The sequence below is a fragment of the Camelus dromedarius genome, chromosome 8 (assembly GCF_036321535.1).
Source record: "Camelus dromedarius isolate mCamDro1 chromosome 8, mCamDro1.pat, whole genome shotgun sequence".
NCBI classification, from domain to species: Eukaryota; Metazoa; Chordata; class Mammalia; order Artiodactyla; family Camelidae; genus Camelus; species Camelus dromedarius.
Window position 1 is genome coordinate 56,509,719 of NC_087443.1, and position 25,603 is coordinate 56,535,321.

The 25,603-nt window shown below is 38.5% G+C and overlaps 1 protein-coding gene across 4 annotated transcripts in view; it reads left to right on the forward strand.

Annotated features, from left to right (window-relative positions):
* Positions 1 to 4,065: 4,065 nt before the first annotated feature.
* Positions 4,066 to 25,603, forward strand: part of R3HCC1L (R3H domain and coiled-coil containing 1 like) — an 80,039-nt gene continuing 58,501 nt past the window's right edge. For 2 of the 4 annotated variants that reach the window (XM_010974403.3, XM_031461556.2), the window contains exons 1-2: positions 4,066 to 4,160; positions 18,062 to 18,161. The gene's annotated coding sequence lies outside the window, so the exon portion shown is untranslated. Of the gene's footprint in view, positions 4,161 to 18,061; positions 18,162 to 23,780; positions 23,852 to 25,603 lie in introns of all 4 variants that reach the window. The other 2 variants (XM_064488318.1, XM_010974404.3) reach the window with 2 other exon arrangements.

Consider the following 25,603-nt stretch of genomic DNA (forward strand, 5'->3'; position numbering starts at 1 on the left):
GGGACCCAGCACATATTGGATACTACGTAAATGTGAACTACTCTAACAATAGTAACTGAGACAGATGAGAAACTCAAGGAAGCGAAGTCACCATTTTGAATTTAGCTTTTTATTGATGAGCTGAGTGATTTGGGAGCGACAATGTGGCTCCAGAGCTAAAGAGCCCACAGGGATTCAGAGGGCAAAGGTTTGCATCGCTGTCACAGCAGCGGCTCTGGTCACCCCAGGCAGGCAGCTTCCTTCCCCTGGACCTCAAATTCTCCCCGTATCTCGCTGGGATGTTAAGCCAAGGATGCCGTATGTGGTTGTACAGACTGTGCACTGCACAAAGGGGCAGCTGAGGAGGTAAGTGAGGGCTGAAATGTAGCTCATGCTCTGCTCATCAGTCTGTGCCCCCTGGTGATGGACAGTTCACCTGGAGAAAGGGACATTATTTCTAATTTGTATAAAGGAAATATATGGGCTAGTAGAGGCCCTGTGTGGAACAAGGTGATAGTGACAGGGCACAGAGCTTAGCACATAGAATGAATACATGTATTTGACACACAGTTATTGGACACCTACTATGTGCCAGACCCTAATCTAGGGGCTGAGGATATAAAGATGAACGTAAACAATTTCTGCCCTTAGGTCCTCTTGCCTTCACCAGCCCATCCTCCCCTAGCATTCAGTCATCAGCAAGTCCTGCAGACTCAGTTTGCAAAATATCTGTCAAATTTTGTCTCAGTGCCAGCACTTTGTTCTATGATTTCTTACCTAGATTACTACACCAAATGGGCTCCTACTTCTAATCTGGCCCTCCAAACAAAAGCAAGAGTGACTGTATAAAAATGTCAATCAGATAACATCACCGTCTTGTTTAAACCTTTTGGTGGCTATAATTTAATCCAGGGTCCTCACCGGGTCCTCTGAGTGCCCACCCCTCCTTGTTCTACTGTGACTCTAAGTGCCGTTGGCTCTTCACTCTGTTTGATCTCCCATAATTTCCAGGCTTAGAAGCACAGGGGCAGGGTCTGTAGGCCCCCTTTAATATTAAGGCAGCTTAGGAGGTGAGGAATGAGAGCAATAGGAACTTCTGTAAGTTACTCAAGGCTGTGCACACCCGGTTCTCATCATCTCACCATGTCATCTGGACACTCAACCCACAACCTCTCCAGCTGTATTAGTTAGGGGTTCTTCACAGAAACAGGAGCCAATAGGATATATATGTATCTCCTAAATATATGTATATAAGGGAGCCAATGGTGTAAATCCCAGTCCAAGGGCAAGTCCAACAGACCAACGTCCCAGCTCAAGCAGGCAGGCAAGAAAGGAATCCTCCCTTCCCCCACTTTCTATTCTATTCACACCCAGGATGGGTGATACTCAATTAGGGAGGGCAAATTAGCTACTTTACTGAGTCCACCAATTCAACATTAATCTGATCCAGAAACATCCTCATAGAGACTCTCAGAAATACTGTTTGACCTGGTCACCCCAGTCAAGTTGACACATAAAAATTAATTTTCACACCATCCCACAAAACTGACTGTTCTGTCTTTCCAACAGTCACACTTATTCTCTGTGTAGTCTCATCCCTTTGGCTGGAAGACTTCCCCTGGTTCTCCCCTTGACTATCTCTTTCTTATCCTTCAGTGCTCAGTGGAAAGGTCACCTCCTCAGAGAGGCCTTCCTGGACCACTTTGTTAAAGCAGTGGAGCATTCTACGTCCACCACCACTCATTGCCAGGATGTCCTACAACAAAGCAAGTCAGCTCAATTTGTAAAATACAGAGTTCTTTGTTTATATTGTCATATCTGCTAGGTTGTAAGCTCCGTAACAGTAGGGACCACGTTTGTTCATTCTCCACTGTAAATCCCTACAGCATCTTGCTAGTTTTGGATGCATAATAATAAATATTAATAAATATTTGCTAAACAAAGTCATTACAGTGTCTCTCATAGGGGAGTAATCACAAAACAATGTAGAGATGTATTGTGTGACAAAGGCAGTGATATGCTGGTAAACTAAAAAAAAACAAAAACAAAACAGCCCTGAGTTGTCATTTGCTGGTTTCCATGGTAGTGTAAATACTCCTACCACAGCTGATTTCAAGTTACCAATGGCTTAAAAATAGACCTGTAAAATTCCTGAATGTTTAACAGTTAGCTCTTCAAAGCTAGTATGAGCTGGCTCTAGCCTGTCACTGGAAGAAAGGTCGGCATGGGTGCAATGAGAACCAGGAGAGACCAGTAGTTTATCCTGGGGGAGCTCAGCAAAGGCTTCCTGCAGGAGATGACACTTGATCTGTATTTTGAAGGAAGGGTATGTTGGCTCAGGCCCTGTCCCTGTAAAGTGCTAACAGAGCCCTGCTCCTGGTTGCCCACACTCAACTGTCCTGGCTCCTCTACTGAGCTCATCTCTGCTTGCCTGGGAGTTAGTTATCACTTGACTCAGCTCAATCCTCAGAAAATCCTTCCATATGGCTGGTATTCTACTGCGTTTGCTTTGAATACAGCAGGGTAGAGTAAGGCAGGGTAGAAGTTAGTCAAGGAAGAAAAGGGAGAAAGGGAAGGGTTTTCCAAACAGAGGGACAATTTAAGCAATTCAGCAGTTCGGTAAATCTAGAAGTATATGGGAGGGAGTGGGAGGAGATTAGCTCCCGATAGCCTTTGTTTGATAGGCTGAGGAGCATATGCTGATTCACGCCATGGGCTAGGGTGGGTGGCAGAGGCAAAGGGAAAGGGATTGATTACTATTCCTGCATAATAATTCCTGCATAATTCACAGCTGGTATTGTGGCGTTTTGTTATTGTTAGTTTCATTTTTTGGTATGGAGTCATTTGATTAATATCTGTCTCTTCCAAGAGATGGTGAACTCCACAAAGGCAGGAGACTGTCTTGTTCACTATTATTTTCTCAGTACACAACACAATGCCAGGTATACACTGGGCAACAAAATAATCTTGTTGAATGACAGAATTACCTGGGGGAACGTTTAAAACATGCCTTCATCCACCTACCCTGAAATAAGACCAGCTATAAATCTCTCTTCTCTGAACCTCCCAACCACAACATGGGACAGGTGGGAGAATAAGTAGTGGGGCTGGAGTCCATATTTTGTAAAAACCGCCCAAGAGATTCACTTCCATTACTCTTCCCAAATCCAGTCAAGTGGGTCCTTTAAAAGATTTAACCCTAAGTGTGACATAATGAAATCTGCTGGTTGCATAGAGGGGCCTGATGGCAGTAGGGAGTATTTCTCAGAGTGCAGAAGTGCCGAGACCAGTAAGGAAGCTCATGCAGCAATCAGGTAAGAAATGAGGAGCGGGTGGCAGCGGCTGTGAAGAGGGAACAGATTCAAGAGATCCTCAGGACATAGAATCTACACCATTTGGTGGCAATTTGGACATGAGTGGGAGAAAAAGTGAGACAGAGGGAGGAATCTAGTTGAAGGCTGGAGTGAATCTTAGTGAATAGGGAGGACGGGAGAGTTCACTTTTGAAGTTGCTACATTTGAGATGCCTGTGGGACATGAATGGACACTTAAATATTTGTGTTCTCCAAGAACTCTGGAGGACACTAATACTTAAGAGGCAGGTTAGAAAAAGAATTCTTAGGGACTGAGAATGACCTGAGAAGAAGAAAGAAGAAGAAAACTTAAAGAGTGTCAGAAAATAAGTGATAATGTCCAACAGCCTCAAATGTTACCTAAAGCTTAAGTTAAACGACCTGAAAATGCCTCCAATGAGTTTGGAAACAAGGGCAGTGATGGCAACATGGCACTTTCTGTGGGGGTAGAAGATGCCATGCAGAGGACAAAGCAGTAAGTGGAGACAGCGAGTTTACCCTTTTCAAGGAAACCTGGCTGGGTAGGGAAGGGGAAGGATGGTACGACTAAGCAGGATGTGAGGAGACTGAAGCACGTTTATAGCTGAGAGGAAAGGGGAGGGTGGAGCAGGCAGAAGTGCAAACATCTCCCCGCCCGCGCCATTTTACCAACCCCGCCCCCAGGTGACTGCCCTCGTGGGCAGGGCCTCGCCGGGACTACAGCCCCCAGAAGGCCCCGCGGCGCCGGGGGGGTGGGGCGGAGCCGAGGCCTGGCTCGCGCCCCAGCGGCGCAAGCGGAAGAGCAAGATCTTCGAGGAGGCGGCGGAAGCGGAGAGCCACGGCGCCCTCGGTAACAAGCCGCCCCGTGACCCTGTCCTTCCCTCCCTCCCTCCGCACCTCAGGCTGGTGCTCATATTCTCTATTTCTCCCCTCACACTTGGGACAAGTTTCCTTTCCGTTTTGCTTGTTACCGGTATTTTTCTCCTCACGTGACGCGCGGGGCCGGTCCCAGCCTGGGGCGGAGGTTATTGGGAAGGTGCCGCCCTTCGACCCCTGCGGGCCCTGGGTTGCGGGGGACCCTATCAAGGCCTTTTTTCCCCTCCCAGGGATGCGTGCCCGCTTTGGGCCGTCGCTCCAAAAACTCCCTGCGGAGGGGCCGTCCCTTCCCTGTGTTTCAACAGGTACTGAGCGGGGACGTGGCGACCCACTTAGCTCTCAAGGGTACGAGGACTCTGGGCCACGGGGCCCGCCAGAGGCGACTCGGGGCTGCGGGCGGTCTGGGGCGCGAGCCTCTGGAGCGAGTGCGCTCCGCTGCTTGGGAGCCCCGGGCTATGGGCTGGGAGTGAGCAGTCTATACTGGAGGGTGTATTTCCTGGTTTTATTGCGCCGTCCTCGGGAAAACTCCAAGTCCAGTTATTAAAGTTTTCTTTATCAGTAAAGACGCCTCTCAGGGTTAAATAAAGGAAGAAGCCTGGAATTTGGAATCTGATTCCCTGAGAGGAGTTTCGCGTCACTTGCTGGACCTATGAGCTTTTGTAGCCCGTTTACTGTAGCCTCAGTTTCCCTATCTGAAAGATGGAGGTGATGGGAGGGCAGGAGGTAATTTGGCCTACCTGCCCTCCAGTGTTGTGGGGTCCAGCAAAAGCGATATATGTGAGAAAGCAGATTTCAAATATAACAACCTTACTATCTTTTTGTCTCCAGCTCAGGTCAGTTGAATTTTATAACACATTCGTGTCTTTATGAACTTGATCATAAACAGGGTTGTGATCTTTATGAAGGTCAAGTGAGTTAATAAGTAAGGGGAAAGTGTCTTTGGAGACGAATGTGAGCCATGCAAATGTTCTTAGGCTACATTCAGGGTGAAGAGGTGCCATTAGGTTCCTATCACCTGTGGAGTCAGTTTTAAACTTCGTCTACGTTTTAAGGTCCACCAGAATTTGGACGCTTCCCTCCTACCAGCAAACACACATAGGCTTGCTCCCCTCTTGCTTTGTTACAACCATCCTTTCTGCAGCACTACACAGGTACAAGTACGCCAGAAAACAATGTTCTTCGGATGTGGTGCAAAGCTAATGCCTGTCTCAAGCTGATCTCGTGTCTTTTTCAAAATCCTTTTTGAATTCTACTTACGCTAAACCTAGCTCTTATTCTAACACAGTCCCGCTAAGTTTGTGTGTATACTAGCTGAAATAAGAAATACTGGGGTTACTTTCACCTGTCCTAGGTATTTGAGGTAGGAGCCTGTGTTTCCTCATAGAATTCAGAGTATAAACAGCCAATATTCCAGTCTGCTTTCTATTCTGGCATTTCAACTCTGAGACTCAAAGCAGTTGGCTTTTTGTCTTATTTTTCACCTTGTAAAGAGTGGGGATTTCACAGTCAACTTTTTATGGGTTTGGAGGTGTAGTAATTAGGCAATCTTAACATGTATTCTGAAATCATTGGTTGACAAATACTTGACTGTGATTCTTATAGAGGATGGCAGTACAGTGATTTCGTTGAATGTACAAAGCTTAAGAAATCTGAGTTTAAATCCTAATGCTGCAGCATATAGTTTATGACTTCTGACAAACTGTTTGACCTCTCTAAGCCTGTTCACGAATTTCTAAAGTGGAGATAATAGCATTTACCTCACAAGGTGTCTACAAGGATTAAATGAGATGTGACTATAAAACAGTGCCTGGAGTGAGTACCTGCTCATTATTTTTTTGCTGGTGTAGTTGATGACTGATGATGGTAAAAAAATGATGATGATAATTTTATGTAAAGTATTTTCTTGAGATTCCATTTTGTTGTTGTTGTTTGTAAAATGAGAATACTTATCCTTAACCCATAAACTTAAAAACCAAACCTGTAAATAGAAGTGCTCAGATTGCGGGTCCTTTTTTTTTTTTTTTTTAAGCTATTGCATTTTATATAAAAGATTATATTAGGCTGTTTGTCACTTTTAGAGTTTTCTAAAATGCTCTTGTGAAAAGATTGTTGTTAGGGTGTGCTATTAGACTGGTGCTTCATTTCTATAACCTTTAGTAAGAGTGCAGTTTTCTCTCTGTACATTGTAGCTTGTAGCAGAACAATTATCTATGTTTATGAGTTAGATATTGACTATTGACTAGGGCAGAGTTTTATAGAGCATTTTTGTTAGTTCATCACCCTCCCTGCCTTTTTCTCTTTTCCTTCCTTCCTTCCTGTCTTCCTTCCTTCCTTCCTTTCTTTTCTTTCTTTCTCTTTCTTTCTTTCTTTTCTCTCTCTTTCTTTCCCAGACTGTTTAACCCTAAAAATTCAGTCTCATGGGTAGAGTCCAGAAGATTAGGAAACCCGCATATTTTTGAAAGTGGAAACTCTTAGTAAGACTGGTGCTGATGGCATTGGTGTGTGTGTATGTATCTGCAAGGAGTCGGAGTTTAGAGAAACCAGGAGGAAAACCTAATACAGAAAATTGATTTGTTGGTCAAAGCAAAGTCTTAGGGTTAAGAATTACATTTTTACTTAAAATTCTGTGTTGACTACAAGATGTCTGAAGATGCAGATGTTTAGGAAATGTTTCCTTTACTCTCTTTTTTTGATATGTTATCCCCTGGCTCCACTTTGCCAATTTCATCCTTACCTTTAGTTAAGAATCAGCAAGATAACTATTTTTTCACTACTGACTTGTGTATAAACTATGACAGTAGACATTTCCATTAGAATCTACTTTGTGTGTTATAATGTGTTATTTTTTCCTTTATGTTGTAAACATTTTTTTTTTCCTTGACTTGTTTTTTACTTAAAAGGAGTTGTTGGAAGGTAGACGCATTCTCAGCTATAGCATTAGAGTGTACATAGTGGATGCTTAGTTAGTAATGACTGTGCTGAATAGTTCTGAGTAGGAACATTTTGTTGATTGTCCTGTGTCCCTCAGGCATGCTCTGGAGAGACCATATGGTATTATGGGAATAACCTAAACTTTGGAGTCAGACAAAGGTTTGAATCCAGGCTCTGCTACTTAATAGTTTTGTGACTTTGGTTCGTATAATCATTCTGAGTTCATTTTCTCATTATCTTTAAAACAGATGATAATACCAACCCTGCATTTCTGAAAAGATTAGAGATTATTTGAATGAGGCATGTACTAGCCAGACTTAGTAAAGATAGGTGGTTTTATTATTATTATATTCAATTTTTATTATTATATGTTTCTGATAGTCATGAATATAAACATATATATTCATTCTCTAATGGTTTACATGATCAGTTTGTTTTTTTGGTAGCCAAGGTTAAGTTTGTTGACTGTGACCTTGGAACCCTGAAACACAGCAAAGCTAATTGGCGAATATGTTTGAATCTGTAACTCTGTTCTCATTAGCTTTGTAAGCTAACTGTTCACAAAATACCTCACCAGAATGAATGATTCGGCACTCTTGCAGTCATTAGACATAATAGAAGTAAATGAACTAGTGCCAGAAGTAAAAGTATAGATTTTTAATTATAAACCTATATAAAGACAAGGGTAGCCCTCACACTGTGTATGAAACTGGTGACCTGTAGGATGATCTTTGACAGTCACTAACCTGAACTGTAGTTTAGATGTTTCTTTTAGTTGTTGAATTGTATTCATTGCAGATTTCCCACTCACAGAAGTGAGAAGAAATGGGACTAGGCTATTCATGTCTTGAAAGAGAACCCTACTTCTACTATGCCACCCACTAGAAAATGTGCTCTTAGCTAGTAGGGAAAACATTTATAGAGTTCTCTGCTAATGAGCCCAGCAGGGTGGATGAAGCCTGGGTAACTCCTAAGAAACTACTGAATTACAGAGAAATTCCAGTTGGCAGAGGTTTAGATAGAAGAGAAGTTACAGGGTGTTGCTTTGCAGCGATAAGCCTGCATTTGGAGAGGATTTTCTTCTCCCAGTAAAACGTGGACCAGTTGTCCCAGTCTGTGGTGTGCATTTTTCAATCTCTTGCTGGCCCTCTGTATAGTTTTTCATTCTTCAAATTCACTCCTCAATTTCATGAATATTTGTTGTCCCTCTTGTAGCTTTTTAATTTTCTTAATGTCAAACATCGCTGGTTTCTGACTAAGGATAAAACAGAAGCACTGTTGGATACAGTAGGTTTTGATGTCTAGTATTCTGAGGTTCCCAGATAGCCTGTGCATATGATAATATGGATTTCTGGAATGGGAAAATGGCTGACAGTTCATGACTCTTTAACTTGGGGCAGTGACAAAAATACGGGCAAATGGTTTGTGGCACTCCTTAATATGAGATTTACCTCTTAGAAAAAAAAATGTGTAGTGTTAATACTGGCATGCATTTGGGCTGTTTCAAGTTCTTTGCCATGGACTACCAGAAGAGTATTAAAGATAGAAGGGAAGCACTTGGCTTTAAATCTTCACCACTCAGATTTATACCAGTAGTCCTGTTTGTGTTTTCTAATCATCTGTAAAAATAGGGTTAGTAATACCAACCCCTGCTTGTTTATAAAGTTTAGAGGGAAAAGTTAACAAGAATGTCTTGGAAATGGGGTAAGTAACTGTAGGGGAGAGACTGACAGAAAGGCAGAGTCCAAGAGAGGAAAACACACACATTGGGGTAGGTAACTAGGGGAAAGACAGAAAGAGGAATACATACACGAAGGGCGGAGAGTGAGGGTCAGTCAGAGACAGGGGATGTTGGCAATGCTAAGAGGGACAGTCAGACAAAGGCAGTCAGAGTTAGAAAGAAGGGTAATCAGAGATAGAGAGAAAAGGGCTGACTTAGAAATGACCGACAGATGCAGGGAAGGAGACAGAGAAACAGAGAGGGACCAGCCAGGAGAGCATGACCAAGAGATGGGGACCTTATTGAGTTAGTTTTTGTCTGTTATTTGGGGAGATCTTGTAAATATTTGTAATTAGCTAGGAAAGGGAAGAAAAGCAGATATTAATAGTAAATGTTTATTCCAGTTTTTATTACACTAAAATTTTCCCTTAAATACTAACCTTGTTTTGCTTATTCAACATACAAACACCAAGCCAACTTTTGTGTTACAGATCTTTTTAACTTACTTGACCCCCGTCATAGTGTAGTTTAAACACATTTTAGAAAATTAAATAAAATGATTATTTTCTATTTTAGAAATATTTTCTTCTCAAAAAATCTAATATATGCTTACTGTAGAAAACTTGGAAAATACAGAAGAATTTAAAGAACAGCAGACACTCATAATCTCACAAGCTAAGCAGCACATAACGAGGCCCACATTTATCATGTTTTCTTCGTCTTTTTTTGTTTTAAGGCATTTAAGCTCTTCTACTTTCCTGAAGGAACCAAAAAGCTGTTTATAGGTCCAAAATCATTTTTAACTTAACTCTTCGTGGTGGAGTAAACTTTATACACCTATCTTGGCACTTACATATTTCCAAAAACTACAGTATTTATATACCTATTTTTATTTCCTCCCTCCCTGGATTGGCTTAATATCCAGACTATATGTTATTCATCTCTGTGTTTTAGACTAACAAAGTGTCTTACATATAGTAAGTACTTAGAATATATTTGAGGTGAATTGTTAAGTTCCCTAAGTAGAAACTGTCTTATTTAAACAGGCCTGTCCAATTTCTCACTGGCAGATGGGATCTTTCTTAAAGTTGAAAAAAGCTTGATTTTAGGCCTTGTGTATATGTGTATGCTTAATGTGAAGTTACTGAAGTAGAAAAGGAGGGCTATTTCTGGTAAGCTTTTGTCATGTAGCAAGCCACTCTGAAACTTAGTGATGTTAAACAACCATTTTATTGTGCTGTGAATTCTGTCAGAATTCAGATAGGGCAGTGTGGAGATGACCTTACCTAGAAAGAAAACTGGTGGCGAATTTGTGGCTGGGAACTAGAATCTGGAGACTCCTTCACTTGATGTACTTCATGGTTGATGTTGGCTGTCCCCCAGAACACCTGCATACAGTCTCTCCACATAGACTGATTTGGAGTTCTTCACAGTGTGGTGGTGGCTGTTTTCTAAGAGTAAGCACCCCAGGAGAACCAAGTAGGAGCTCTGTTGCCTCTTGTGACCTAGCCTTGGAAGTCACTCTATGACACAATCTTGCCAGATTCAAAGAGAGAGCAGTGGTTACACTTCTCACAGGAGGAGTGTCAGAGTCACATTTTAAGAAAAGTATTACGGGTAGAGGAAGAGGAGATAGGTGCCATCTTTGGGAAAGACAGTTGGTCACAAGCAGTTATTAGACTGGGAAATAGTTCAAAAATGAGTTAATAAAACAGTGTCACTTTTTGAATGTCAGCAAATAAGTGTCCTATTGAATATTATTAATGCTAATGGTGTTTTTATTAATTTAGTTAAAAAATTATACCAAACTTATAAAGACTTTTAAACTCAAAGCCGTTTTAAGTTATTTTCTTGACTTTAATACTCTGAACAAGATCTTATGTCTCTTTTTAACCCAGTTTGCAAGTTGGTCAGTTTCTATACTTGGGCTTTGTTCTGTCCCTTTTTAAAATTCAACAGCCTTATTTTGCAAATAATCGGTTAAATGTTAGTAGTATGAAAATTTGGAAAATCAGGAAAGAAACAAAGTTCAGTTTGATGTAGTCTCATTTGTTTATTTTTGCTTTTGTTGCCCTTGCTCAAGGAGACAGATCCAAAAAAATATTGCTAACACTGATGTCAAAGAGCATACTGCCTATGTTTTCTTGGAGTTATGGTTTCAGGTGTAACATTCGAGTCTTTAATCCATTTTGAGTTTATTTTTGTATTTGGTGTAAGAAAGTGGTTTAGTAATGTTCTTTTGCATGTAGCTGTCCAGTTTTCCCAACACCATTTATTGAAGAGACTATCTTCTCTCCATTGTATATTCTTGTCTCCAATGTCATAAATTAATTGACCATATAAGTGTGGGTTTATTTCTGGGCTCTCTATTCTGTTACATAGTCTGGTCAATCTTTGTGATTCTTTTCATTCTACTACTAGATGAACTGTATTTTGAGGAATGCAAAATATAGCAGTATCTACATGAGGTTATTAAGGCGTCATGGAAGAGGAAGTGATAGAATGACAGATTTACTGGAGAGGACAGAAGAAAATTCAATAGAGTGATGAGAAGTTAGAAGCAAAAAAGTACAATATGTGAACTGAATGAGACAAAAAGGGTATTCTAACAATATTGCACAAATGGAAGGTATGATTTTACTGATGATGAGTAGTAAAGAGATGCGATTTGTTAGGTTTACGTGTCTATAGGGATGATGAAGAATTAATGGGAAGCTTTGAAGGCTAGGCTAAAGAACTTAGATTTGATCCTATAGGTGATAATATTTTTGTTGAAAGTGATATGATGAAAACAGCGTTTGAGGAAGGCTTTCCTGGCAGCTTTGTGGGATAACCTCAAGTTAGGGAGTGGCTTTCGGGTATTTCAGTAGGACAGTCATGGAATAATGTGGAAATAGAAAACATGATAGCTTTTGTGGAGTAAGAGCAGTGAGTATGGGGTTAGAAGAGCTGAAAGAGTCAGACTACCTCAAAGTTTTGAGCCTGGCAAATCAGGTGTATTGTGGTGTCTTGATAGTGACATTCGGAAAGGATCTCAGGTAGGTCTAGGGAGAAACATAATGAGTTCAACTACTAATATAAGTTTTAGTTATTAGATAATTTCAGTGGTAATTGAAAAAATCTGGTGCTTTAAAAATAAAGAACTTAATAATATAAATGAGTGCTGTCCCTTTTAAAGTAATCCATTTTTAAGACCAGGCAGTTACTCTAGCAAATAAATAGTCTTTGGAATTTGTCTTTTGGAACTGCTTTCAGAACCAATAGAGCCATACAAGAAAACCAATCTCATCACTTTACGGTCATATCTTTTGTGCCCAAGAGTATTATCTTTCTTGATCATTCATCTTATTTACCATGCTTATTTCTAAGTGCTGTTCAACAGTTCCTAAAAATTAATCTGCAGAGGCATAAAATATATTACCATGGTGGATATTTAAATAACTATCATGGTTGCTGAGGACAAACTTAAAAAGTCTTAAGCTGTGATAGCATCCTTAGAAAATGTGCTAGTGCACACTAGTTAAGAGAGTGGGTTCTGGAGCCTAGGTTGAATAATCTTTTAGTACATTAGTTCTATATCTTGAGCAAGTTACTCAACTTGTTTGGGTCTCAATTTCCTCATTTTTGAAATGAGGGTGGTGATAGTACTTCCTACTTCATAGGATTATTGTGAGGATTAGCTCTTAGAACAATGCCTGGCAAATATTAAGAACTCAGTAAATATTAGCTATTGCTATCACAACAACTATTACTATTGCTGCCACCACCACTTTGTTTATCTATTTTATTTTAAAAATCACTAATGTTCTTATTCAGTTATGTCTTGTACAAATGGAATTATAGACAGCTGGAGATAAACTTAGAGCTCAGATAAATGATCAGACATATAGAAATGAGGGTCTTTTTATTTTTTTTTTAATGAATGTTTGACCTAGAACTTAGTAGGAGAAGAGCAGAAAAGACCAAGGATGAAATATTGGGGAATACTTATAGTAAGGGAGGAGGAGGCAGAAAAGGAGCCAGCAAAGGAGCAGTGGAAGACTGTTTAGAGAAAGAAAGGAAAAAAAGAGTGTACATTAGTATAGAGGTTATGTTAATTAGGATTAGATTTGGTTGCAACCAAATAACAGAGACTTAAGCATGATGGAAGTTCATTTCTCTTGATGTCACGAATTCCAGTAGTCTAGGACTGTTACGGTTTATCATGGTGTCATGTTGTTGCTCCACTGTGCATGGACTTCATTCTTTTCCAGAGTCGCTGAATGGTCTATGATGACTACTGGAGCTTCAGCCTCTTCATCCACATTTGAACCAACAGACAGGAGGAAGAGAAGAACACATCTCCCTCCCTTAAAGGCTACTTCCTGAAAGTTATATGTACCACTTCTGCTCATATTCCATTGGTCACATAGCCACATCTTTCTGTAGGAGATGTTGGGAAATGTAGACTCTTTTGGATGGTCAGTGCCTGGGGAAAAAGGACAGGAACAATAAAGATAATCCAAGTGTTGCTACATGAAGAATATAGGGTAGATAACAGAGTTAATTGTCTGTAGGATAGTTTAATTCATTATTGGTAATCCTTGATAGAGTTTCTGAATTTATGAAACTATGAGTATGAAACTACTCTTATCAGATTGCATCAACAGTACTTTGTTTTTAGGGTGTAATCCCTTCATGAATCCCCATTTAAGTAGGATTGTCAGTCTCTTATAAGGAAAAAGATTATGGGTATGTATGTATATGTATGCACGTGTATGATATCTATATGTATATATACATTATGTATATATATCTCCTCGTTTGACATTAGTGATCAAAATTACTTCAGATGGCAACAGTGTGCAATAAAATTGGTAATTAATAAGCCTTGGATATCTTTCTGAAGTTTTTTTTAAGCTTCTCTTTTTACCTTCTATCCACTCTCCAATCTGGTTGTTTTGGGCCAATGCTTTTAATCTGTCTCTGTCCTTTTACGTTACTGCTCTCTCTCACTGCTGTTAATCATACTTCCCAAAGTAGATAAATGAGCAAATTTAATTAAATGTGTAATTTTCACTCTCCTGATCATTAATGGATTTGTAAGTAAGGTCAGACCTACAGTCTTCCTAGTATTATAGTGACTGAATTCTCTCTGTTCACTAAATTGGTAATTATTTGCTTTATAGTTTTTTTTTTTTAATTTTTAAAGCTTCTATGTTTTATATGATTATGTGCTTTCAGTGTTGGAAATACCAATGTCTTCTAACAAAAAAGGTGAATGTTTTCTCTAGGGTTTTTGTTCTTTTCAGTTGAAAATATTTTGTTTATTTTTGCATGATGAACAATATAACAAATATATAGTGAATAGTTCTTGTCCTACTCCTCCCCACTTTCTCTAGCCCTGTCCATAAAGGTAGTCACTTTTAATTCCTTAAGCTGTTTCTTCTGTTATTTACATATCTCCATGTTTTAAAATAATATGTGTATAATGCTGTCTTTTGATTCACCAATTTATTCATTATATGTTGAGTTTCTGTTATGATAGAGGAAGTTTTACTATTCTTAAACCACCATCACTACTGCTACTTCTCCCCTAGCCTCCCAATTTATGTTACGACATTTGATTAAATCATATATTTACTGTTTACGTTATTATGCCTGTGCAAATTTTATTTGCTGACAATGTCTTAAATAGTAGTCTCTAAGTGCAGTTTTCCACAAGGCCAGTCACAGTAATCTGTCAGTTCTTTGCATTTTAGAAAAATTCTTGGAAATTTCTCTTCTGGAGACTTCCCTTGTTCTCCTGTCTGAGCCTACTACTAGGCCTGCTGCATGGCTCTTTTTCCTGGGATAATTTCCTTTGTTGTCATCCTTAGATTTTTCTTTCCTTTTGGGTATGATTCTCAATATTGTTGGAACTTTTATCTTCTTCATTCTTCATTTACCCTCTTGCTTAAGTGGCGCACATCCTCTAGTAGTTGGGTTGTGTTAAAAAGATGGTACATGGCAGAGAGACTAGGGATGACTGCCTTCAGCATGCCTGTCTCTGCTGTAAAACTTTAATCTGGATTGGTTGCCTTCTGCTTCTGGTTCACAGTTAGCATCCTGGAATTCCCATTCAGCAGTATTCCTTCACTGCTCTCTTATGTTGAATATCCTGTTTTCCATATCCTATGTCTTTGCTTTGATTTATTTCCTAGTTTGGGGTCAAAGGATGTCACTAACCCTCTAGAATATCTGATCAGGCACAGTCTAAATAAAACAGATTGTTAATCTTATGGTGTTTGAGGGGAGGGTGGAGTTCAGGGAGTTTTTAAGAGGTGGGACTGGATTAACGTTATCTGTAGAAGCATAGTTACTTGAGTGACATTGTTGATTGATTGGTACTCAGGGGGTGTGTTTATTGGAATAAATCTGTCCCTGATTGGTTGGTTTATAAAAGAATGCCTGCTGATAAACTATCCTTATCAATTAAATAGATTTAAAACTGGTTCTTCTGGTAACTTTACCAAGGCTATGAACAATCAGTCTTTTCCTAAATTTGTGAGAACTTTAAATTCTCAATCCTTTAGTAATTTTCTAAGAAAGAATATGGGAGGTAATTTTTGAACCTTTCCATGTCAAAATGTCTTTTTTTTTTTTTTTTTTTTTGGCAGTACTGGGGATTAAACCCAGGACCTCGTGCATGCTAAGCATGCGCTCTACCACTGAGCTATACCCTCCTCTCTCTTTCTCCCTCTCTTTTTTTTTTGTCTTCATACTTTATTATAGTTTGGGCGAGTGTAAAATTCTAGATTGGAAATATTTTTCTTCATAATTTTGAAAGCATGGTTACTTTCTCCTTGTCCTCTGTTGCTATTTAGAAGTCCTTTGCTAACACGAATCTTTTGTGGATCTTCTCTTTGGAAGCTTGTTGGATCTCTTCTTTGTCCCCAGTACTCTGAAATTTCATGATGATGTGCTTTGGTGTGGGTCTGTGTCTGTTTTTATGCTGTGCTGGATATTTGTAGGTACTTGGAGGGCCCTTTCAGTCTAGAACAGTTCACATATTTCTGGGAGCTGGTGTGTGGGATGGGGTTGGGAGTGGGGATAATAGAGCATAGTGTTCAGTATGTTCACTTACTTTCCCAGTTTTAAAGACGTTTGCACTTCTTGTCAGTCCCCCAGACCAGAGATCATCTGTTTTACGTTATGCAGAAATAACCTCAAGTTTTTTTCAGGGAGAAGGGGGTCAAAGGCTGTAACTGCTTCTCAAACAGCTTTCATCCAGTGCTCCTTCCCCATTTCACTTCCAGTTCCAGAGGTGGTCCCAGCAGTTCCTTACCCTTGTCTGAATTTCTGGTTGTAAATTGGGTTGAGTCTCAGCTCTCTCTACTGCTGGGTTGGAATCTGGCTCTCAAGGAGTTGGTATACAGTTAGCATTCATTTGTATATGATCCAACTTCCAAAGTTTTGTTACTTTTTTTCTCCTCTACTGCTCTTTCCATTCTTGTTGATTTATGTCTTTAAAAAAAAAACTTTATTGTTACACAGTTTAAATATTAAAAACATCTAATAGCTACAATTTATTTGATTGCAGGCTATGTGTCAGGTACTGTGCTAACATGTTTTCTGTTTGTGTTCATATTATTTCAGACTACAGAAAAATTACAAGAATGTAGAAAAAATTCACTCAGATACCCAAATGTTCACACTGTACTATATTTCCTTTCTCTCCCTCTTCCCTCCATCCTCCAGTATTTATTTCTTGAACTATTTGAGAATAAGGTATAGACCTATTCCCCTGTATACCTAAATACTTCAGAGTGCGTTTTCTAAATACAAGGACATTCCTTTATGTAAGCACAGTACAGTTGTCAAAATCTGGGAATTAACATTGATTTAATATTATTATGTAGTCTACAGACTTTTTCAAATTCCACCCATTGTCCCAGAAATGTACTTTTTTTTATAGCAAAAGAAAATTCCAGCTCGTGGAATGTATTCAGTTGTCACGTCTCTTTAGTTTCCTTTAATCTGGAGCATTTCCTCAGTTTTTGCATGACATTGGCATGCTTGAAGAATACAGGCCAGTTATTTTGTAGGATGCCTCTAAGTTGGTTTTATCTGATGTTTTCTCATGATTGGATTCAGGTTATCCATTTCTAACAGGAGTACCACAGAAGTTATATTATGCTTCCCATGGCATCATGTCAAGGGGCACAGGATGTTGAAATATTAGTAATGTGATGTTGGATCATTTCATTAAGGTAGTATCTGCCAGGTTTTCCAGGGTAAAATTATAATTTTTTTCCTTTTATAATTTTTTTGATGGTAATATATGCATAACATAAAATGTATCATGTTAACCATTTTTAAGTGTGCGGTTCAGTGGGATTAAGTACATCCACATTTCATTTGTAATTTAGAGGTATCTTTGAAAAAATACTTTCGGACTTTATAAATATCCTGTTACTCCTTGAACTTTTACTTGCTAGTTTTAGTATCCATTTGTGATTTCTGCCTGAATCATTTTCATGATGGTTCCTAATCATTATTTTGACCCTGTTCCTGACTTGGCCAGAAGGAGCCCCCTTCAGGCTGATTCCTGTCTCCTTTTGCCTTGCTCACATTTCCGCACTTTTTACCATAAGTTGTTCTAGGCTTATCTTGGACTTTCCCAGCCTGAGTCCTGAAATGAGTTATTCCTTCAAAGAGCTCTGATTCTTTTTAGTATAGAATGACTTTACAAGCCAGGATCTGGGCTCTAGACATCCACATTGCTGCTGGGTGTCAGTGTCCTTGCTTCTAGGCCCTTTCAGTAGGCATCGAGGATGAGGTTTGTTTTTTATTCAGCCAGCCAGCTATCCATTCGGCGTATTCTTATTGAACATCCACCATATGCCATCCTAAGAGTTAGAACTATAGTAATGACTAGAAGCTGAACATCTTTTTTGTTTTGATCATTTGTGTTGTTTCTTATGTCTCTCTCTTTTTTGTTGGCAGTTAATAGGTGTTTCGGCCCCCTCAGACTAGTTCTCAGAGGACTGAGAACGAGGGAAAATGACATTTCCTTATTCTACTTTGTTGTTGAGCTTCTAAAAAGTATTTTTGTTTGTGTATATTTACTTTCATTTTACTTTCTATGGTAAATCACTGTGCTAAACTCTTAGTATTCATGAAATGAGATGATGAAAGTTAAGTACACAGACAGGTGTCAAAGAAAATTTTTTATAAAAATAACTTTTATTATTATTTTCCAGGTGAGGCTGCTGTCTCTCAGAAGGGAACTTTTTTACCATTTGCCTCACAGTCTGCGTGTTATAGAGCTTTATTATTCAAAAAATAAATGTCACTTATTTGGTAAGTTGGTTAACTATACTTATGCATATTTGGAAATATTGTTTATTTACTCTATTTGTTTGCTTATATTCTGTTTCTTTTAGTGTCATTTTATTTTGCACCTCTCATATGAAACAAGTTTGAAAGTGGCAGTATCCTGAAGGACTTTCAGGGTCTTTTGAAGATTCTCTTGCATCCATTCACTATCATTGTTAATTTTCTTTTTTGTTGTGGAGAGAACAAGGATTGGTTAAGTATTGGAATTAGTTCTCAAATTTGGATTACTAGCTTTGTTCTTTTTAGTCTCTTTCAACTGTAATAATTGAGAATTAATGCCCTTCCTGTCAAACTCTATCTTCCCTGTAATTCCTGTAAGGAGCAGCAAAGATGCAGTGTTGTAGGGATTTGGTGAACTGATTTGGGAAGAATAGATGGTCAGTTAAATCCTCAGTAAAGCATTGTAAAGCAGAATGGCTAATGCTACCAAAGGACTTAGAAGTGAAAAATATTTAGATAACCAGTGAAACTGATTTTAATTTTAAAAATATTGCTCGATAGGTGATTTTTTTAAACGCTTTTTATTGAGTTATAATTATTGTACAATGTTGTGTCAAATTCCAGTGTAAAGCACAATTTTTCAGTTATACTTGAACATATATATATTCATTGTCACATTTTTTTCTCTGTGAGCTGCCATAAGATCTTGTGTATATTTCCCTGTGCTATGCAGTATAATCTTGTTTATCTATTCTACAATTTTGAAATCCCATCTATCCCTTCCCACCCTCCGCCCCCTTGGCAACCACAAGTTTGTATTCTATGTCTATGAGTCTGTTTCTGTTTTGTATTTATGCTTTGTTTGTTTGTTTGTTTTAGATTCCACATATGAGCAATCTCATATGGTATTTTTCTTTCTCTTTCTGGCTTACTTCACTTAGAATGACATTCTCCAGGAGCATCCATGTTGCTGCAAACGGTGTTATGTTGTTGGTTTTTATGGTTGAGTAGTATTCCATTGTATAAATATACCACATCTTCTTTATCCAATCATCTGTTGATGGACATTTAGGCTGTTTTCATGTCTTGGCTATTGTAAATAGTGCTGCTGTGAACACTGGGGTGGAGGTGTCATTTTGAAGTAGGGTTCTTTCTGGATATATGCCTAGGAGCAGGATTCCTGGGTCTTTTGGTAAGTCTATTCCTAGTCTTTTGAGGAATCTCCATACTGTTTTCCACAGTGGTTGCACCAAACTGCATTCCCACCAGCAGTGTAGGAGGGTTCCCTTTTCTCCACAGCCTCTCCAGCATTTGTCATTTGTGGATTTTTGAATGATGGCCATTCTGACTGGTGTGAGGTGATACCTCATTGTAGTTTTGATTTGCATTTCTCTGATAATTAGTGATACTGAGCATTTTTTTCATGTTCCTATTGATCGTTTGTATGTCTTCCTTGGAGAATTGCTTATTTAGGTCTCTTGCCCATTTTTGGATTGGATTGTTTGGTTGTTTCTTATTAAGTTGTATGAGCTGCTTATATATTATGGAGATCAAGCCTTTGTTGATTTCATTTGCAAAAATTTTCTCCCATTCCTTAGGTTGTCTTTTTGTTTTACTTCTGGTTTCGTTTGCTGTGCAGAAGCTTGTAAGTTTCATTAGGTCCCATTTGTTTATTCTTGCTTTTATTTCTATTGCTTGAGTAGACTGTTCTAGGAGAATATTTTTGAGATGTATGTCAGATAATGTTTTGCCTATATTTTCTTCTAGGAAGTTTATTGTATCTTGTCTTATGTTTAAGTCTTTGATTGATTTTGAGTTGATTTTTGTGTATGATGTAAGGGAGTGTTCTACCTTCATTGCTTTACTTGCTGCTGTCCAGTTTTCCCAACACCATTTGCTGAAGAAACTATCTTTATTCCGTTGTATATTCTTGCCTCCTTTGTTGAAGATTAGTTGACCAAAAGTTTGTGGGTTCATTTCTGGGCTCTCTATTCTGTTCCATTGGTCTGTATGTCTGTTTTTGTACCAATACCATGCTGTCTTGATGACTGTAGCTCTATAGTATTGTCTGAAGTCTGGGAGAGTTATTCCTCTAGCCTCTTTCTTTCTCTTCAGTAATGCTTTGGCAATTCTAGGTCTTTGATGGTTCCATATGAATTTTATTATGATTTGTTCTAGTTCTGTGAAATATGTCCTGGGTAATTTGATAGGGATTGCATTAAATCTGTAGATTGCCTTGGGCAGTGTGACCATTTTAACAATATTGATTCTTCTAATCCAAGAGCATGGGATATCTTTCCACTTTTTAAAGTCTTCTTTAATTTCCTTCATCAATGGTTTATAGTTTTCTGTGTATAATTCTTTCACCTCCTTGATTAGATTTATTCCTATGTATTTTATTACTTTGGGTGCTGTTTTAAAGGGAATTGTTTCTTTACTTTTTCTGTTGATTCATCTTTAGTGTAAAGGAATGCAACTGATTTTTGAATGTTAATCTTGTAACCTGCTACCTTGCTGAATTCTTTGATCAGCTCTAGTAGTTTTTGTGTGGACCTTTTAGGGTTTTCTATATATAGTAACATGTCGTCGGCATATAGTGACACTTTTACCTCTTCTTTTCCAATTTGGATCCCTTTTATTTCTCTCTCTTGCCCGATTGCTGTGGCTAGGACTTCCAAGACTATGTTGAAGAGGAGTGATGATAGTGGGCATCCTTGTCTTGTCCCAGATTTTAGTGGGAAGCTTTTGAGTTTTTCACCATTGAGTACTATGCTGGCTGTAGGGTTGTCATATATAGCTTTTATTGTATTGAGATATGTTCCCTCTATACCCACTTTGGTGAGAGTTTTTATCATAAATGGCTGTTGAATTTTATCAAATGCTTTTTCTGCATCTATTGAGATGATCACGTGCTTTTTGTCCTTTCTCTTGTTGATGTGATGTATTACAGTGATTGATTTGCGTATGCTGAACCACCCTTGTGTCCCTGGGATGAACCCCACTTGGTCATGATGTATAATCTTTTTTATGTGCTGTTGGATTCTATTTGCTAATATTTTGGTCAGGATTTTGGCGTCTATGTTCAGCAGTGATATTGGCCTATAATTCTCTTTTTTTGTAGTGTCTTTGCCTGGTTTTGGTATCAGGGTGATGATGGCTTCATAGAATGAGTTTGGGAGTATTCCCTCCTTTTCAATCCTCTGGAAGAGTTTGAGAAGGACTGGTATGAGTTCTTTGTATATTTGGTAGAATTCCCCAGTGAAGCTGTCTGGTCCTGGACTTTTATTTGTAGGGAGGTTTTTTATTACTATTTCAATTTCATTTCTAGTGATCGGTTTGTTCAAGTGGTCAGTTTCTTCTTGATTCAGTCTTGGTGGACTGTATGTTTCCAGAAACTTGTCCATCTCCTCTAGGTTATACAGTTTGGTTCCATATAGTTTTTCATAATACTCTTCGTATGATATTCCGTATTTCTATTTTATTTGTTGTACTTTCTCCATTTTCCTTTCTTATTTTGCTAATTTGTGCTCTTTTTTCTTCTTTGTGAGTTTGGCCAGAGGTTTGTCGATTTTATTTACTTTTTCAAAAAACCAGCTTTTGGTTTGATTTATTTTTTCTTTGGCTTTTTTAATCTCCATTTTATTTCCTCCCTCCCTGATCTTTATAATTTCCTTTCTTCTGCTGCCTTTAGGGGTTTTTTGTTCTTTTTCTAGTTCTCTCAGCTGGTGGGTTAAATTGTTTATCTGAGATTGTTCTTTTTTGAGGAAGGCCTGTATCGCTATAAGCGTCCCTCTTAGCACTGCCTTTGCTGTGTCCCATAAATTTTGTGTGGTTGTGCTTTCATTTTCATTTGTCTCAAGGTATTTTTTAATTTCAGCTTTGATTTCCTCATTGACCCATTGGTTTTTTAATAGCATATTGTTTAATCTCCATGCTTTCCTTTTTTTCTCCTTTGTTTCTCTGTTGTTGATTTCTGGTTTCATGGCATTGTGGTCAATAAAGATGCTTGAGATAATTTCTATCTTCTTAAAATTGTTGAGGTTTCTTTTGTGCCCAAGTACATGATCAATCCTAGAGAATGTTCTATGTGCACTTGAAAAGAATGTATATCCTATTTTTGGGGAGTGTAATGCTCTGAAAATATCCACCAAATCTAATTTTTCTATTGTATTATTTAGTTTCTCTGTTGCCTTATTTATTTTCTGTCTGGAAGATCTGTCTAGTGATAATGCGGTGTTAAAATCTCCAACTATGATTGTCTTCCCATCAATATCCCCCTTTATCTCTGTTAGTAATTGTTCTATGTATTTAGGTGCTCCTATATTGGGTGCATATATATTAACGAGTGTAATATCATCATCTTGTATCACTCCTTTAATCAGTATAAAATGTCATTCTTTATCTTTCTTTATGGCCTTTATTTTAAAGTCTATTTTGTCTGAAATCAGTACTGCAATGCCTGCTTTTTTGGATTTTCCATTTGCATGGAATATCCTTTTCCATCCTTTCACTCTCAATCTATATGTGTCCTTCGCCCTAAAGTGGGTCTCTTTTATGCAGCATATTGAAGGTTCTTGCTTTATTATCCAGTCTGCCACTCTATGTCTTTTGACTGGAGCATTTAGTCCATTAACATTTACAGTAATTAATGATAGATGTGTGTTTATTGCCATTTTGAACTTATCTTTGCAGTTTATTTGGTATTTCCTCTTTGTTCCTTTCTTCTTCCTTTTGTGGTTTGGTAATTTTCATTTGTATTATCATGGATTTTATTTAGTTTTTGTGACTCCCTTGTAAGTTCTTGGCTTGTGGTTACCCTTTTCTGTAAGTCTGTTAGCCCATTACTATATCTCGAACCCATCCTACTGAAAACAAAAAATTTTAAAAAGAAAGAAAAAAATACTCCATATTTTTTTGCTCCCCTCTCCCACTGTTAATGATTTAGATATCTTCTTTTACAATTTCCTGTTTATTTTATTTGTAATTCATGAGTTATCACCTTTCCAGTTATGAGTTTCTCATATCTGTAGCATCCTGCTGCTTTTCTATTTAGAGTAGACCTGTCAATATTTCTTTTAGCATGGGTTTAGTGTTGCTAAACTCTTGTAGTTTTTGCTTGTCTGTGAAATTCTTTATCTCTCCTTCTATCCTAAAGGATAGCCTTGCTGGATAAAGTATCCTAGGCTGCATCTTTTTTTTCATTCAGGACTTTGAATATATCTTGCCACTCCCTTCTGGCCTGTAGTGTTTGTGTAGAGAAATCAGCTGAGAGCCTTATAGGGGTTCCCTTGTAACTCACTCTTTGCTTTTCTCTTGCTGCCTTTAGGATCATTTGTTTATCCTTGACTCTGGCCATCTTGATTATGATATGTCTTGGTGTGAGTCTGTTTGGGTTCTTCCTGTTTGGGACCATTTGAACTTCCTGTACTTGGATATCTGATTCCTTCTTTAAGTTTGGGAAGTTTTCAGTCATGATTTCTTCCAATACCTTTTCAATCCCCTTTGATCTTTCTTCATCCCTATTATGCGAAGATTGGCATGCTTTATATTATCCCATAGGTCCCTTATGTTGCTTTCATTTGTTTTTATTTGTTTATCTTGCAGTTGTTCTGATTGGGTGCTTTCTGTTGTCTTGTCTTCTAGGTCACTTATTCGTTCCTCTGCATTATCTAGTCTGCTTTGCACAGCCTTTAGATCCGTTCTCATCTCAGCCAGTGAGTTTACCAATTTTACTTGGCTTTTCTTTATAGATTCAATTTCATTTTTGACATATTTTATATCTCTAAGCAATATCTCTTTTAGTTCCTTCAATACTTTGATCACTCCTTTTTTGAAATCTTGATCTAGTAGGCTATCAATGTCTATTTTGTTGATTGTTCTTTCAGGGGATTTCTCTTGTTCTTTTAATTGGGAATGGTTTCTCTGCTTCTTCATCTTCCTGATATCTCTCTGGCACTGTGGCTTATGGAGTATCAGTTATCTGTTGTGGTCCTTAAAGGAGTTTATTTGTTTATCTATCTAATGCCTATGTAGGAATAAAACTTAAAAAAAAAAAAGGAGGGAGAAAGAGAATTTTAAAAGGAGGGAGAAAAAAAGGTTTGAAAACAGTGTATAATCAATTATAGAAGAGCAGTTTGAATCAGACTAGTATTTAAGCTGAGACGTCTTTTTTAAAAACCCTTAAAAAAAAAAAAGGAAAAAAGATGAAAAAACGATATTTGAAACCTATTTATAGTCAATAACAGGAGATCAAAACCAAAAGAAATGAAAATGAAATCAGGTGGGTTTTTAAAAAAAAATAATAATGTAACTACTTTAAAAGAAAAATTTAAAAAGGAATTAAAACTAGAAGCATATGTAATTGTTTAGAAAGAAAAATTTGAAAAGGAATTAAAACTAGAAGCATATACAGTTGTTTAGAAAGTAGAAATTAAAAAGGTAATAAAAAATAGAACAGATAAAGATATGATAAAGAGAATTTTGAAAAAGGGGAGGAAAAAAGGTTTGAAAACAGTGTATATTGAATAACTGAAGATCAAGTTGAAGCAGAATAGCAATCAGGTTGAGATGTCTCTTAAAAACCTTTAAAAAAGGAGAAAAGAGGAAAAAAATATATTTGAAACCTGTGTATAATCCATAACAGGAGATCAAAACCAAGAGATAAAAATGACATGACGTGGGTTTTTTAAAATAATAATATTATTTTAAAAGAAAAATTTAAAAGGGATTAAAACTGGGAGGATATATAATTGTTTAAAAAGTGAAAATTAAAAAGGTAATAGAAAATACAATGGTAAAAACAGTAAAAAAAGAAAAAAAAGGGTGGGGAGGGAGTGTTCTCCTGAAGACTGTGTGCTCATAATGAGAAGTCTTTCTGTCTTCAGCGTGTTTTGTGAACTCAGCTTGCTGTTTCCAGAGGCCCTCCGTTGGCACCCTCATCTATGCTGCTCCCAATGCCTGTCGGCTAGCAGATCGCGCCCCCTCCCAGCACAGAGTTCCTGCTGGAAAGGCAGGGGGCCACCCGCCGTCTCCTGGTGCCGGTCGCTCCCCGGCTCTGCGCCGCAGCGTGCTCTGCCCCAGGTCGGTGGTCCGCAGGCGGCCCCTGGGAAGACCGCGGAACAGCCCCGCCCCTGCTCCATGCCCAAACTCAGCTCCTTGTTTGTCCTGGCGGCGCAAACTTTGTGAGGCACCGGGGTGGAAGGATCCTATCTGACTGGGGCTGCAAATAAGTCACTGTCTGGCCTTTGAGGTGGCTGCGGAGCCCCCAGGCGTGGACTCGTTTCGCCCCCTCCCCCACCTGGGTGTCACCCGCTGAAGGATCTGGCGGCTGCGCCTGAGCCCCACCTCTCCTCGCAGAAAACCTTCCGTGGGTTTTCAGAGATGAGGGTATGCACCCTTCCCCCCAGGGCACATCAGCCATGCTGTTTTATGGAGGGCCCAGGTTGTTCTGCCCTGTGCACCCGCTC